Source organism: Tachyglossus aculeatus, chromosome 4 (assembly GCF_015852505.1).
Source record: "Tachyglossus aculeatus isolate mTacAcu1 chromosome 4, mTacAcu1.pri, whole genome shotgun sequence".
In the NCBI taxonomy this organism is placed as follows: domain Eukaryota; kingdom Metazoa; phylum Chordata; class Mammalia; order Monotremata; family Tachyglossidae; genus Tachyglossus; species Tachyglossus aculeatus.
Window position 1 is genome coordinate 15,901,473 of NC_052069.1, and position 17,366 is coordinate 15,918,838.

Consider the following 17,366-nt stretch of genomic DNA (forward strand, 5'->3'; position numbering starts at 1 on the left):
TTAACCTAGAAATCTCCATTGAGACCATTGAGACCATTCTCCATTGAGACCATGTTCTCTCATTTTCAGACTTTTTTTAACTTCCATCATCAACCATATTTATTGAGCGCTTACTGTGTGCAGAGCACTGTACTAAGCGCTTGGGAAGTACAAGTTGGCAACATATAGAGACAGTCCCTACCCAATAGTGGGCTCACAGTCTAAAAGGGGGAGACAGAGAACAAAACCAAACATACTAACAAAATAAAATAGAATAGATATGTACAAGTTAACTTTAGGCAACATTTCCCAATATTGGGAAAAATAGTTTGTGGACTAAGAAAGTAATAGGAAAAGAACAATATTATTAAATATGGGGTCATCCCTAAGATTTGCTGAATTGGGACAATTAAATGAATAAAGTAGGACGGTAATAACTAACACCTCCCAGATGCAATCCAGGATGGCGGTAAGAGGGGAGGGCTAAAAAATAGAATTACTTACCCAAGGAAGATGCAAAGACTGGCAGGGCGATTGGAAAGCTTTAAACCATTGATGGGGGTTTTCTTAAATGGAATTGTGGGATAAGACTAGTAGATTACTACTAATAGACGAGAGATTACTACTAGTAGACTACTAGTAGACGAGAAGCAGCATGGCTCAGTGGAAAGAGCACGGGCTTTGGAGTCAGAGGTCATGGGTTCGAATCCCAACTCCACCACATGTCTGCTGTGTGACCTTGGGCAAGTCACTTCACTTCTCTGGGCCTCAGTTACCTCACCTGTAAAATAGGGATTAAGACTGTGAGCCTCACGTGGGACAACTTGATCACCTTGTATCCCCCCCAGCGCTTAGAACAGTGCTCTGCACATAGTAAGCACTTAACAAATGCCATTATTATTATTATTATTATTAGATTGTGATTCTGAAATCCTAATTCTTGCCTACCGAAGAGCACACCTGCTAACGTTGAGAAGCAGCGTGGCTTAGTGGGTAGAGCATAGGCCTGAGAGTCAGAAGGACCTGGGTTCTAATCCCTACTCAGCCACATATCTGCTGTGTGACCTTGGACTTCTTCATTTCACTTCTCTGTGCCTCAGTGACCTCTCCTGTAAAATGGGGATTCAGACACTGAGTCTCATGTGGGACAGGGACTGTGTCCAACCTGAGTAACTTGGATCTACCCCAGTGCTTGGTACATAGTAAGGGCTTAACACGTGTCATAATTATTATTATGTTAACTAGATTTCAGAGGTTAGGTTGGCCCCAGGCCACTTGGCTCCATTAGATTATAAACTCCTTGAGATCAGGGATTGTGTCTGTCAACTCTAATTCATTGTAATAATAATAATTATAATAATAGTATTTGTTAATCAATCAATCGTATTTATTGAGCACTTACTGTGTGCAGAGCACTGTACTAAGTGCTTGGGAAGTACAAGTTGGCAACATATAGAGACAGTACCTACCCAACAGTGGGCTTACAGTCTAGAAGGGCTTATTATGTGCCAACTGTGTAATAAGTAGGCTCTGGGGTAGATACAAGATATTTACATTGGACACAATCACGATCCCACATGGGGCTCACAGTCGAAGTAATCGTACTCTCCCAAATGCTTAGTACAGTACTCTGCATGCAGCAAGCGCTCAATAAATACTTCACTGATTGACTGGTTGATGGAAAAAATAAATGTTCCAATAGAAAGTTTCTGAAAGACACATGGCTCAAAATGGGCATGGTCTTGGAATGTCTTTCCTGGAAATGCAATGATCAAGTTACTACTGGCTTGGTGGATAGAGCCCGGAACTGGGAGTCAGAAGGACCCGGGTTCTAATCCCAGCTCCACCACTTGTCTGCTGTGTGACCTTGGGAAAGTCACTTCACTTCTCTGAACCTCAGTTCCCTCATCGGTAAAATGGGGATTAAGACTGTGAGCCCTATGTGGGACAGGGACTGTGTCCAACCCCATATCCTGTAATAATAATAATAATAATGGTATTTATTAAGCACTTACAATGTGCCAAGCACTGTTCTAAGCACTGGGGGGGATACAAGGTAGTCAGGTTGTCCCACATGGGGCTCACAGTCTTAGTCTCCATTTTACAGATGAGGTAACTGAGGCACAGAGAAGTTAAGTGGCTTGCACAAGGTTACACAGCAGACAAGTGAAGGAACCAGGATAATCTACCCCAGAGCATAGTATAATGCCTGGCATATAATAAGCGCTTAAAAAATACCACAATTATTATTATTATTACTTATGGGAAGCAGCACAGCCTAGGGGAAAGAGAGTGGGCTTAGGAGTCAGAATGGCCTGGGTTCTATTCCCAGCTCCACCACTTGTCCGCTGTGTGACCTTGGGCAAGTCACAACTTCTTGTGCCTCAGTTTTCTCATCTGTAAAATGGGGATTAAGACTATGACCCCCATGAGGGACAGGGACTATATCCGATCTGAAAACCTTGCATCTACCCCAGTGCTTTAGTACAGCGCCTAGCACATAGTAAGCAGTTAACAAATACCATAACAAAGCACTGGAGCTGAAGTTAACTAAGCAAATATTGGATCCCTTGTAATTACCATGAAAATCAATAAAATACCATGGATTATGATGATGATGTGATAACACCACAAAAAATTGTCCATGAAAAATCTAAGAAAAATGTATAAATTAAAGGTCAGAAAAGGAAAGAACTGATACTAAATTTCTTTTTTGTCCTGGGCATGGGTCTGTTTATTGTTGTATTGTACTCTCCCAAGTGCTTAGCACTCAGTGAATACGATTGAATGAATGATTAAGGACTGTTGTCACGATGGCGCTAAACGGTACGCAGACATCGCTTTAGCAAATATACTTTATAAAACAAGCAAGCTTCCAAAAAGTTGGGGAAATTTTCACCGCCCTATAGCCACATCCTAGGCAAACTTTATTTAGTTAAGGTTGTAGGGGTTATGTCCAAATCCTTTTCAGATTCACACCATGCATTCGTTTTCTCATCTTTAATTATACACAATGAAGGCTTCTTTGCACATCTTTCAACTCACCTTCCGTTACTGTACTTAGCAGTGACTGAGCTCAATTTCCTTCCCCATCCGCTGCTGCCCCCCGAATGTTCTAGACGCGGCCAACTTGAAGCTTGGCTGCAGTCAGAGGACCATCTGGCTGCCATCTGAAACCGCATGCCGCACTGCATGGCATCGACGGGGGGAAGGGCTGGAAACCTTGGCTCCTTACTCACAGAAAGGGCGTGCTCAGGGAAAGTTCTCCACACGGGTGCAAGAAAAGCAGAGAATATGGGTGAAGCGCACTGGTTGGTTCCATCTTCGTCATCCTCTTCTCACCATGGCAACAGCAATAAAGTCACGTGACCGGATTTGTGCGTGTTACACACTGAATAATAATAATAATTTCGGTATCTGTTAAGCGCTTACTATGTGCAAAGCACTGTTCTAAGCGCTGGGGAGGATGCAAGGTGATCAGGTTGTCCCACGTGGGGCCCACAATCTTAATCCGCATTTGACAAATGAGGTAACTGAGGCCCGGAGAAGTTAAGTGACTTGCCCAAAGTCACACAGCTGACAAGCGGCGGAGCCGGAATTTGAACCCAAGACCTCTGACTCCCAAGCCCGGGCTCTTTCCACTGAGCCACGCTGCTTCTCTATGCCAGGTAGGGGGACAGTCACCCCACTCCTTCTCCTTTTTGACTGTGAGCCCACTGTTGGGTAGGGACTGTCTCTATATGTTGCCAACTTGTACTTCCCAAGCGCTTAGTACAGTGCTCTGCACACAGTAAGCGCTCAATAAATACAATTGATTGATTGAATAGTAAATAATAATAACAATAATAATAATATTCATTCAATCATATGTATTGAGTGCTCACTGCATTAATAATAATAATTGTGGCATTTATAAAGTGCTCACTCTATGCGAGGCCCTGCTGTAAGTACTGGGGTGGATACAAGCTAATCAGGTTGAACCAGTCCCTGCCCTACATGGGGCTCACTATCTTAACCCCCATTTTACAGCTGTGGTAACTGAGGCACAAGGAAGTTAATTGACTTGCCCCAAGCCACCCACCAGGCAAGTGGCAGAGTAGGGGTTAGAACCCAGGTCATTCATTCATTCAATTGTATGTATTAAGCGCTTACTGCGTTCAGAGCACTGTACTAAGGTCCTTTTGACTCCTAGGCCTGTGCTCTATCCACTAGACCAAGGGAAGTGATTCGCCCAAGGTCTCAAAGTGGAAAAATGGTGGACCCGGAATTAGAACCCAGGGTCTTTTGGCTCCCAGGCTTGTGGTCTATTCACTGGGCCATGCTGCTTCCCTTGAGAACAGTGTGACTATTGAGAAGCAGTGTGGCTTCCTGGAAAGAGCATGGGCTGAGGACTCAGAGGTCATGGGTTCTAATCCTACCTCTGCCACTTAGCAGCTGTGTGACCGTGGGCAAGTCACTTAACTTCTCTGTGCCTCAGTTCCCTCATCTGCAAAATGGGGATTAAAAGTGTGAGCCCCATGTGGGGCAACCTGATTACCTTGTATCTCCCCCAGCGCTTAGAACAGTGCTTGGCATATAGTCAACCCTTTACAAATACCATTTTCTACACGATGAGCCTATTGTTGGGTAGGGATTGTCCGTATCTGTTCCCGAATTGCACTTTCCAAGTGCTTAGAACAGTGCTCTGCGCACAGTCAGCGCTCAATAAATACAACTGAATGAGTGAAAGTGCACTTGTGTCTTCTGCCATCAAAGCAACAACACTCTAATAACCCACATCTACTCTTTCTTCTCCAGTTACAAGTCATTTAAAACAGGGAAAATGTTCCAGAAGGACTGAGCTTTGGCAACGAGCAGCCCGGGGAAACAAAGGGAGCAGAGATGCACCTGTGACCGGGCCAAGACGAGCTTGGGAACAATGGCAGCAACGTGCAGCCCCTCAGTGAACACTGAACCCTCAGTGGGGCTTCCCCCTTACTCAGGTAGTGGGGCTACTAGCCCAGAGAAGTAGAAGGTTTAGTTCCACAGGCTTTGAGGGACTACCCACTAAGCCAACAGCACTTGCACCTCCATAAAAATCAACTCATTCCATCGTATTTTTGGGGTGCTTACTGTGTGTGGATCACTGTACTAAGCACTTGGGAGAGAACAGTGCTTGGCACATCATAAGTGCTTAACAAATACCATCATTATCATTATCATTGAAATAGAACAATAAACAGACACATCCCCTACCCACAGTGAGCTTGCAGGCTAGAGGGGGAGACAGGCATTACTATAAATAAACGTGGAGCAGCGTGGCTCAGTGGAAAGAGCACGGGCTTTGGAGTCATAGGTCATGGGTTTGAATCCTGGCTCCACCACTGTCTGCTGTGTGATCTTGGGCAAGTCACTTAACTTCTCCGAGCCTCAGTTTCCTCATCTGTAAAATGGGGATTAATCAATCAATCAATCAATCAATCGTATTTATTGAGTGCTTACTACGTGCAGAGCACTGTACTAAGCGCTTGGGAAGTACAAATTGGCAACACATAGAGACAGTCCCTACCCAACAGTGGGCTCACAGTCTAAAAGGGGGAGACAGAGAACAGAACCAAACATACCAACAAAATAAAATAAATAGGATAGAAATGTACAAGTAAAATAAATAAATAAATAAATAAATAAATAGAGTAATAAATATGTACAACCATATATATACATATATACAGGTGCTGTGGGGAAGGGAAGGAGGTAAGACGGGGGGGATGGAGAGGGGGATGAGGGGGAGTGGGAGGGGGAGGGGAGGGGGATTAAGACTGTGAGCCCCACGTGGGACAACCTGATCACCTTGTATCCCCCCAGCACTTAGAACAGTGCTTTGCACATAGTAAGTGCTTACCAAATGTCATTATTATTATTATTATTATTAAATAATGGATATATTCATAAGTACTGTGGGCCTGTGGGTGGGTGGGTAGGGAGGGTTGTGAATACCAAGTGCCCAAAGGATACAGATCTAAATGCATAGGTGAAGCATAGGTAGAGGGAGTTGAGGAATTTGAAAGTTTAATCGGAGAAGGCCTCTTGGAGGAGATAATAATAATAATAATAATAATAACAATAATAATGGCATTTGTTAAGTGCTTACTATGTGCAAAGCACTGTTCTAAGCACTGGGGAGGATACAAGGTGATCAGGTTGTCCCACCTGGGGCTCCCAGTCTTAATCCCCATTTTACAGATGAGGTAACTGAGGCACAGAGAAGTTAAGTGACTTGCCTAAAGTCACACAGCTGACAAGTGGTGGAGCCAGGATTTGAACCCATGACCTCTGACTCCCAAGCCCGTGCTCTTTTCACTGAGCCACGCTGCTTCAGTGAGGTTTTGAAGATGGGGAGGGGGTGGCTGGGCATTTATGGAGAGGGACCGAAAAAAATCTAGCAATCACCTAGGGAACCATCAAATATGAGCCAGTGTTGCAAATACCAATTTTGGTCCATACTATTTTTGCCCAATAATAATAATAAAAATAACAATAACTGTAGTATTTGTTCAGCACTTACTATGTGTCAGACACTGAACCAAGCACTGGGGTGGATACAAGCAAATCAGGTTGTACCCAGCCCCTGTCCCATATAGGGCTCACAGAGTTGGTCAGTCAACAGTGTTTATTGAACATCCCCTGCTGTGTGCAGAGCACTGTACTAAGGAGCTGAGACTGTTTCAAAGGAAGAATTAGGCATTGCTTCTGCCCTTATGAGTTTACACCCAAAGGTTTAACTTGTGAACAAGCAACTGTATTTTTCCCTACTGCCAATTATTTTCCCAGATCTCTCCTCTAAATTGCATAGGCTTTGCCCCGGGGGATTAAGGAAAACACTAATTTCTCTGTATGTCTCTGAATTTCATATTCATTCTGGTTTTAAGATAACAAGAAAGCCTAGGAAGCCTTAATTTTTCATGGGAGACAAATATAAAACTTCCCCCTCTTTTCTAAGACACTTTAAGTAGATACATGTAGTCCTCAGTGAAGGATGACTTACCATTTTACAAGTGTACTTGCAAGTGGTTTCTTTGTTTTGTTTTGTTTTGTTGGAGGGATTCTTTTTTCACAGAGTTAAAGGCAGTTTAAGTTCCCTGATCATTTCTTTCTGCAAATCTTGCATTGGCAGTCTTGGCAGTGGAAAGAATTTTTCTCAGGGATTAATTCTCAGTCCCTCTTAGCCTCAAAACTGTGAATGTCTTCAGCACACAAACCAGGGAATTTGGTTTCTGGACTCCTACTTTTTAAGCACATATAAGCACTAAAGAGTAAGTCTGGAGGATAGAGATGTCAAAGGCTGAATCATTAGCCCAGAGAATAACAATAAAGTTAATATTTCAATCAATTAATCAATGGAGTTTTTACCCTGTGTAGACTCTGTACTAAGCGCTTGGGAGAGGATAATATTTGTGTGAGTTTTGTCAAATGAATGTCTCCCTGTGGGTTACATCTTCATGAAGATTATGTAACACATTACATCCAGTGCCCTGCACACAGTAAGCACTCAATAAATACGATTGAATGAACTTCCAAAATCCAGAGCCGGTCTGGCCTCCAAAGTCGCTACTCTCAAATTAAGCTGATGAAAGATTTTTTGCCCACCAATTGAGTTTAGAGCTGGAGAACTTTCTCAAAGGCCCAGGAGATTTTCTCTATGAAAATCTCTGCCTCTGAGCCCGGTAGTTGCTTTTTAAATAAAATATAAATGTTGCCTTTCTGGATTAAGAGAAATAAAAATGGGGTGGGGTAAGAAAGGAGAACTGGAACCCTCTAGAAATTGAGCAATTCCTTGAGATCAATCAATCAATCAATCAATTGCTTTTATTGAGCTTGTACTAAGTGCTTGGGAGAGTACAACACAACAATATACAAGACACATTCCTTGAGACTACTCAAATTGGCTGATGCCAATTGTTGCCATTGAGATTGTTGCCATTTCCCCTGCAGGGTAATCAATCAATCAATCATTCAATCATCAATCACATTTATTGAACACACTGTGTGCAGAGCGCTCAATTGATTTTATTGACTGCTTGCTGTGTGCAGAGCACGCAATCGTTTTTATTGACTGCTTACTGTGTGCAGAGCACTGTACTAAGTGGTTGGGAGAGTGCCATAAAACAGAGTTGGTAGACATGCTCCCTGCTCACAGCAAGCTTACAGTCTACAGGAAATACAGATTTTTTTTTTATGGTGTTTGTTAAGTGTTTTACTATGTACCAGGCACTGTACTAAGCTCTAAGATAGATACAGGATAATCAAGTTGGGCAAAGTCCCTGTCCCTCATGTGGCTCATGGTCTTAATCCCCATTAACAGAATGAGGAAACTGAAGCACAAAGAAGTGAAGTGACTTGCCCGAGGTCACACAGCAGACAAGTGGCAGATACAGGATTGACACCAAGTCCTTCTGACTCCCCAGGCCCTTGCTCTATCCATTAGTCCACACTGCTTCTCCAAGTTTTTTGCGAGACTTTATCCACCCAAAGAATCTGACAAGACTGTATCGCCTCTATAAGGGAGGGAGAGTGAACATCGTACGGGTCGGGAGGATATCTGCAGGGGGGTTCGGCAGATGGGTCTTGTATTCAAGCCCTTTGATAATAATTATGGTATTTGTTAAACACTTACTATGTACCAAGCACTGTTCTAAGCTCTGGAGTAGATACAAGGTAATCAGGTTGTCCCTCTTGGGGCTCACTGTTTTAATCGCCATTTTACAGATGAGGTAACTGAGGCCCAGAGAAATGAAGTGGCTTGCCCAAGGTGACACAGCAGACAAGTGTCAGAGCTGGGATTAGAACCCATGCCCTCTGATTCCCAAGCCCGCGCTTTTGCCACTGAGCCATGTTGTGTGTGTTTCTGGGATAATGTTGAACCAAGGCAAGGAGGAGGCCCACTCCTGGAAAAGGCAACGGTGCTTGGGATTCTGCCTCCAGCCTTGAGGAGTATAATTTGTACTCTCTCGAGAATTTAGTACACTGCTCTGCGCACAATAGACCCTCAATCCATATGGATTGATTATTATCATTAAGAAGCAGTGTGGCTCAGTGGGAGGAGCCCGGGCTTGGGAGTCAGAGGTCATAAATTCTAATCCCAGCTCGGCCACATGTCTGCTGTGTGACCTTGGGCAAGTCACTTAACGTCTCTGAGCCTCAGTTACCTCATCTGTAAAATGGGGATTAAGACTGTGAGCCCCACATGGGATAACCTGATCACCTAGTATCCCCCCCCACGCTTAGAACAGTGCTTCACACATAGTAAGCACTTAACAAATACCATCATTATTTATTTATTGTGCTTATTAATATTACTATTATTGTATTTGTTGGAGGCCTTCCCTGACTAAGCCCTCATTTTCTCTTCTCCCACTCCCTTCTGTGATGATGGTGGTATTTGTTAAGCACTTACTGTGTGCCAAGCACTGTTCTAAGCACTTGGATTTACTTCCCTTTTTCACCCCTCCCTCAGCCCCACGGCACTTAAGTACATATCTTTAATGTAACTATTTATATTGAGAAGCAGTGCGGCTTAGTGGAAAAGACATGGGCCTGGGGGTCAGAGAAGTTAAGCGACTTGCCAAAGGTCACACAGCAAGCAATTGGCCCTGCTGAGAGCTCACCTCCTCCAGGAGGCCTTCCCAGACTGAGCCCCTTCCTTCCTCTCCCCCTCGTCCCCCTCTCCATCCCCCCCATCTTACCTCCTTCCCTTCCCCACAGCACCTGTATATATGTATATATGGTTGTACATATTTATAACTCTATTTATTTATTTATTTATTTATTTTACTTGTACATATCTATCCTATTTATTTTATTTTGTTAGTATGTTTGGTTTTGTTCTCTGGCTCCCCCTTTTAGACTGTGAGCCCACTGTTGGGTAGGGACTGTCTCTATATGTTGCCAATTTGTACTTCCCAAGCGCTTAGTACAGTGCTCTGCACATAGTAAGCGCTCAATAAATACAATTGATGATGATGGCAGATCCAGGATTAGATCCCAGATCCTCTGAGTCCCAGGGCCATGCACTGTCCATTAGACCATACTGCTTCTTGACTGACAGATGGAATCTTCCTCTACTACTTAGTGCCCCTGGGCCAACAATAAACTGTCCCCAGTGCTGAAGATGTATGGGAATTTTTTTAACTATCCTATCAATCAATTAATCAGTGGTATTTATTCACTGTTTACTATGTGCAGAGCACTGTACTAAGCACTGGGAAAGTAAAATACAACAGAATTAGCAGACATGTTCCAAGAGGCCTTCCCCTATTAAGCCCACTTTTCCCTGACTCGCTCTCCCTTCTGCGTCATCTAAGCACTTGGATCTTTGATCTTCTGGATATTTGATGTTCCTCCCAACCCCACAGCATTCATATACACACCTTTAAATTATATATTACAAAATTATTTATCCATATGAATGCCTGTCTCCCCCTTAGGCACATCACTCAACTTCTCTGTGCTTCAGTTTCCTCATCTGTAAAATATAATCTTACTCCCTCCTACTTAGACTGTGAGACCCACGTGGGACAGGAACTGTTGGAACCTGGTTATCTTGCATCCCCCGCATTGCTTAGGACAGTGTTTGGCACAGACTAAGCACTGGACAAACACATAATTATTATTCCAATTAGCTCAATGAGTGTTGGATGACTGTATTGGAATTGAGAAGGGAAAGAGGAAGGATTCCAAATATACAAGGTATAACGATCCAGGCTTGAGTCTTAAATTCTCACGAGCCTCTTAGCATATCCAGGCTCTCAGAAAAGTCAGTGGGAGTTCCTTATATGTGTAAAGGGTGTTACTGCATAGGATCAAGTCCATAAAAGTCAGGAAATGAGAAAAGTAAAGTTCTTTTAGCATGTGTGCTCACCTATGTACCGCCGACTTCATACATTTAACAGCTGAAGTAAGAATTTAAAAACGTCATCTAGAAGATATAGGGATCATTCAATTTGTTGTATGAGGTTTCACTGCCTGATTTTTTTTTTACTAATTTGTCATCGGCATTTTATATTGCCACTAATAGAAATTTGGTGTCTTAACCTAGATTTTTTAAATCAAACCCCAAATGATAAAAAAAATACAAACCAGATGAGGGGAAAATCCTACTTATATACCGTAATTAAACTGCATCAGTGCAATGCCGTAGGACAAAAACTAAGCTAAAGTATGGACAAAAAACTTTTTTGGTCTTGTTGTAACACTAAAGGTACCTAGACAATTATAAATAATTTTCCCGTGCCAAACCCATTTTAACCAAACATCATTGGCAACATCGTTTTATAATATTTAAAGTCATTCAACTCCCTGTCATCATTAATCAATCAATCAATCAATCGTATTTATTGAGCACTTACTGTGTGCAGAGTACTGTACTAAGCGCTTGGGAAGTACAAGTTGGCAACATATAGAGACAGTCCCTACCCAACAGTGGGCTCACAGTCTAAAATCATTGAGTTACTAAATGCCTACGTGTAAGTTTTCCAGTTTGTTCACTCTTCAGCTATCAAAATTTGGTTTGTGTTCTTTGTTTTCAGCTGGGGGGGGCGGTGGTTTAATGTGCTAATTATTCAAAGACAAATGTTGCGGTTTGGAGTTAGTTAGTAGTTAATAGAACTCAAAGCTGCTCAGGGTATTTTCCTCTTTGGTTTTTCCACGAACCAAAAAGGAAAATGTTAGTGGAAAGATTCAGTCCAAGGATCTGGTTAAAGGGCAGGACTTCAGCACCCAAAGAAAACCCAGCAGTGGGTAGAGTTTGCTATTGAGAGTGCTTGTTTTAAGACTCAGTTCCCCATTTAAATCCTCATCTCAACTGTCCCATCATAGATGACAACACCCGCATCCTCTCCAACTCTCAAGACCGTAAAGCTGATGTTATAATAATAATAATGATGGCATTTATTAAGCGCTTACTATGTGCAAAGCACTGTTCTAAGTGCTGGGGTAGATACAAGTTAATCAAGTTGTCCCACGTGGGGCTCACAGACTTAATCCCCATTTTCCAGATGAGGGAACTGAGGCCCAGAGAAGTGAAGTGACTTGCCCAAAGTCACACAGCTGACAAGTGGAGGAGCCGGGATTCGAACCCTTGACCTCTGACTCCAAAGCCCAGGCTCTTTTCACTGGGCCACGCTGCTTCATGTTATCTTTGATTCCTCCTTCTTTTTTAATGGTATTTGTTAATAATAATAATAATAATGGTATTTGTTAAGCACTTACTATGTGCCAAGCACTGTTCTAAGCACTGGGGAAGATACATGGCAATCAGGTTGTCACACATGGGGCTCACAGTCTGAATCCCCATTTTACAGAGAAGTGACTTGCCCAAGGTCACACAGCAGACAAGTGGCAGAGCAGGGTTAGAACCCACGACCTCTGACTCCCAAGCCAGTGCTCTGGCCACTAGGCCATGATGCTTCCCTCTGTGTACTAAAATCTGGGGTAGATACAAGCTAATTCATTCATTCATTCATTCAATTGTATTTATTGAGCACTTACTGTGTGCAGAGCACTGTACTAAGCGCCTGAGAAGTCCAAGTTGGCAACATCTAGAGACGGTTCCTACGCAACAGCAGGCTCACAGTCTAGAAGGGGGAGACAGACATCAAAACAAAACATATTAACAAAATAAAATAAATAGAATAAATATGTGCGAATAAAATAGAGTAATAAATATGCACAAACATATATACATATATACAGGTGCTGTGGGGAGGGGAAGGAGGTAAGGCGGGGGGAGATGGGGAGGGGGAGGAGGGGGAGAGGAAGAAGGAGACTCAGTCTGGGAATGCCTCCTGAAGGAGGTGAGCTCTCAGTAGGGCCTTGAAGGGAGGAAGAGAGCTAGCTTGGCAGATGTGTGGAGAGAGGGCATTCCAGGCCAGGGGGAGGACGGGGGCCGGGGGTCAGACGACGGGATAGGAGAGAATGAGGCACAGTGAGGAGGTTAGTGGCAGAGGAGCGGAGGGTGCGGGGTGGGCTGGAGAAGGAGAGAAGGGAGGTGAGGTAAGAGGGGGCGAGGGGATGGACAGCCTTGAAGCCGAGGGTGAGGAGTTTTTGCCTGATAGTGAGGAGTTTTTGCCTGATATCAGTTTGGACACAGTCCATACCCCACATGGGGCTCACAGTCTTAATGCCCATTTTATAGATGTGGTAACTGAGACATAGATAAGTTAAGTGACTTGCCTAAGGCCACACAGTAGACAAGTGGTGGAGCTGGGATTAGAACTCAGGTTCTCTGAATCCCTAGTCAGTGCTCTTTCCACTAGGCCAAGGTCCTCTCTCCCTCTCTTTCCAAGCTTCCTTATTCAGTGACCAAATCCAGTTTGTTCTTCCAAAACATTATCCAAATCTGTCTCTTCCTTGCCAGCCAAATGGCCACCACATTGGTCCTGGCACTTGTCATATCCCAGATCGATTTCTTTTTCTGCCTCTTTATTGATCTCAGAAGCAGCGTGGCTCAGTGGAAAGAGCCCAGGCTTTGGAGTCAGAGGTCATGGCTTCAAATCCCAGCTCCGCCGCTTGTCAGCTGTGTGACTTTGGGCAAGTCACTTAACTTCTCTGGGCCTCAGTTACCTCATCTGTAAAATGGGGATTAAAACTGTGAGCCCCACGTGGGACAACTTGATCACCTTGTATCCTCCCCAGCGCTTAGAACAGTGCTTTGCACAAAGTAAGCGCTTAATAAATGCCATCATTATTATTATTATCTCCTGGCTTCCAGTCTCTCCTTGCTCCAGTCCATGCTTTACTCTGCTGCTGGGAACATCCTTCTGGAACATGGTTTGTTCTGCATACATCTCCCCACTCCTCAAAAAGCTCCAGTGGTTGCCCACTCCTCCGCATTGCAAGCGGAACTCCTGACCATTGGCTTTAAAGCACTCAATCAGCCCACTTTCTTCCCTCACTGGACACCAGCTCACATGCCTCTGCTTCTCTCAAGCCAAGGTATTTCCTGTGCTCCATTCTTGTGTGTCCTTCCCCGACCTCTTACTTACAACTTCTCCTTACCTGGAACTCCCTCTCACTTTACATCTGATAGGCCACAGCTCTCCTGGTCTTCAAAGCCCTTTTGAGATGACATCCCCTCCAGGAAGCCTCCCCTGATTGATTGCTAACCTCCAACTTTATAGCCACAACTACTTCAGCCCCTTCAGGACACCTAGGCCTTTAAATAATAATATAATAATAATAATGGCATTTCTTAATAATGCCATTTCTTAATAATGGCAAAGCACTGTTCTAAGCGCTGGGGGGATACAATGTGATCAAGTTGTCCCACGTGGGGCTCACATTCTTAATCCCCATTTTTACAGATGAGGTAACTGAGGCTCAGAGAAGTTAAGTGACTTGCCCAAGGTCACACAGCAGACTTGTGTTGTCTCCACAGCAGACTTGTGGTGGAGTTGTGATTCGAACCCATGACCTCTGACTCCAAAGCCCGGGCTCTTTCCACTGAGCCACGATGATCACAACCCCCCGACCCACCAAGTACTATGGTACCTAGTAGTAATAGTATTACTATTACAATAATAGTAATAGTAATACTAATAGTAATACTAATAGTAATAGTAATAATAGTAATAGTATTAGTATTACAGCGCTTAGAACAGTGCTCTGCGCTTAGAACAGTGCTTTGCACATCATAAGCGCTTAATAAATGCCATCATTATTAGTATTTATTAAATGCTTCCTGCAGTACACTTCACTCAGTGCTGGTACTTATCTTAAGTTCTTGTCTTATGCTGTCGAGTTGTTTCCAACCCATAACGACTCCATGGACACATCTCTCCCTGAGCACCCTACCCCCATCTGCAATTGTTCTGGAGTGTATCCATTGAGTTTTCTTGATAAAAATATAGACGTGGTTTACCATTGCCTCCTTCTGCACAGTAAATTTGAGTCTCTGCCCTCGACTCGTTTCCTTGCCGCTGCTGCCAAGCACAGGGGAGTTTTGGCTTGTAGCAGATTGCCTTTCACTCACTAGCCACTGGCCAAGCTAGAAATGGAATGGGTAAGCCTCTGTTTGACTCTCCCTCCCCTAGCCAAAACTGTCAGAGTACTGGAAACTCTTCAGGTGTGATCCTGAAGGGGGAATCTTAAGGTACCTATCTTAAATACTCTATTTCTCCCCCTATCTGTACTTTATTTAAGGGTCTGTCTCTCCACCTAGACTTAATTCTTGAAGACAGATATCGTGTCTCAATTCTTTTGTACCTTACCAAGCCTTTAACCCAAGGTGCTGCACAAAGGAGGTGCTCAATAAATGCTGCTGATTAATTGTTTAATGGTATTTGTTAAATGCTTATTCTGTGCCAGGCACTATACTAAGTACTATGGACAATATAATCTAATTGGGTTGGACAAAGTCTCTGTCCCACATGGGACTCACAGTCAATTTCCGTTTGAAGTGACTTTCATTCATTCATTCATTCTTTCAATCGTACTTACTGTTTGCAAAGCACCGTACTAAGCACTTGGGAGAGTGCAATATTCCAACAAACAGACATATTCCCTGCCCACAATGAGCTCACAGTCTAGAGGGGGAGGCAGACATTAATATAGAAAAATAAATAGGTAAGTAAATTAATAAATAGATGAATAAATTACAGATATGTGCAGATATGATCACATGCTCTGGGGGGACTTGCCCAAGGTCACACAGCAGACAAGTGGAGGAACCAGGATTAGAACTCAGGTCCTGCTGATTCCCAGGCCATGTTCTATCCCAAACTTCTGACAGTTCTACTGTTCTCTGGAGGGAATTGGTCCAGGAATTATTTCAGGGGAGGAACGCAGAGGAGATCCGGTGTGGACATGGGGGCATCTGGTTGGTCACACTGTGCGAGGGATTGGGGCTGGCCAGTGCCCCCCTCCCTGCGGGACTGGCTGGGTGGCTGGGTGGGTCTCTGGGGGTGGTCTCCGAGCATTGGCCCCCCAAGTCCCTGGGATTAAGTAGCCCGACCACCCAACCACCAAGACACCTGGCCACCAGGCCTGCCAGGATGCTCGGTCTGCTGCCGGGGGAAGCAAAGAAGGAAGGTGGGGGAAGGAGGCACCAATCAATTAATCAATCAACAGGATTTATTGAGCATGGGAGATAGGGAAGTGGGGAGGAGGAAAGAGTGAGGGGAGGAAGAGAGGGAGAGAGGGAGGAGAGAGGAAAGGGAGGGAGACGAGAAGAGAGGCAGAAAGGAGGGAAGAGGGAGGGACGGGAGAGAGAGAAAGGCAGAAAGGAGGGAGGGAAGGGAGAGAGTAAGGGAGAAAGAAGGGAGGGAGAGAAGGGAGAGAGAAAAGCAGAAAGGAGGGAGAATGGAGGGAGGGGAGAAAGGTAGAAAGGAGGGAGAAAGCGAAAGAGGGAGGGAAGAGGAGGGAGAGAGGCAGAAAGGGGAGAGAGGGAAGGAGGGGGAGAGGGAAGCAGGAAGGGAGGGAGAGGAGAGAAGAGGCAGAAAGGAGGGAGAAGGGAGGGAAGGAAGAGAGAAAGGCAGAAAGGAGAGAGAAAGGGAAGGAGAAAGGAGGGAGAAAGGGAAGGGGAAAGGAGCCGGAGAGAGGCAGAAAGGTGGAAGGGAGAGAGGAAGGATGGAGGAAGTTGGGAGGGAGAGAGGGAGGGGAGAGAGACAGGGAAGAAGAAAAGGAGGTAGTAATGAGGGGGAGGAGGGAGAGGCAGAGAGGTGGGAGGGAGAGACGGAAGGAGTGATGGAGAGATTGAGGGAGGGTAGGAGGAAGAGATGAAGGGAAGGAGGAAGGAGGAAAAGACAATCAATAGTATTTATTGAGTGTTTATTAATAATAATAATTATTATTATTAAGGTATTTATTAAGTGCTTACTATGTGCCAGGCACTGTACTAAGCGCAGGGGTGGATACAAGCAAATTGGGGTGGACACAGTCTCTGTCCCACGTGGGTCTCACAGTCTTAATCCCCATTTTCCAGATGAGGTAACGGAGGCCCAGAGAAGTGAAATGACTTGCCCAAAGTCACACAGCACACAAGTGGTGGAGTAGGGATTAGAACTCTGACTCCCAGGACCGTGCTCTATCCACTACGCCATGCCGTTTACTGTGTGCAGAGCACTGTACTAAGTGCTTGGGAGAGTCCAATACAACAGAACTGGTAGACATGATCCCTGCCCACAAGGAGTTCAGAGTCTGTGGGAGAGATGTGTTGGATAACTTTGTTTGTAGTGCGGTAGTTGCTAAGCTCTATTTGTCATGCACTGTTCTAAGCACTGGGGTAGATACAAGTTTATTCATTCACTCAATCGTATTTATTGAGCACTTACTGTGTATGCAGAACACTGTACTAGGTGCTTGGAAAGTACAATTCAGCAATAAAGAGAAACAATCCCTGCCCACACAGGGCT

The 17,366-nt window shown here is 44.3% G+C and overlaps 1 non-coding gene across 1 annotated transcript; it reads right to left on the reverse strand.

The window, feature by feature from the left end:
- Nucleotides 1-14,959: 14,959 nt before the first annotated feature.
- LOC119928091 lies at nucleotides 14,960-15,097 on the reverse strand. Its single transcript, XR_005451047.1, has one exon. It is a non-coding gene; the product is annotated as a small nucleolar RNA SNORA7 (small nucleolar RNA).
- Between the last annotated feature and the right edge of the window lie 2,269 nt (nucleotides 15,098-17,366).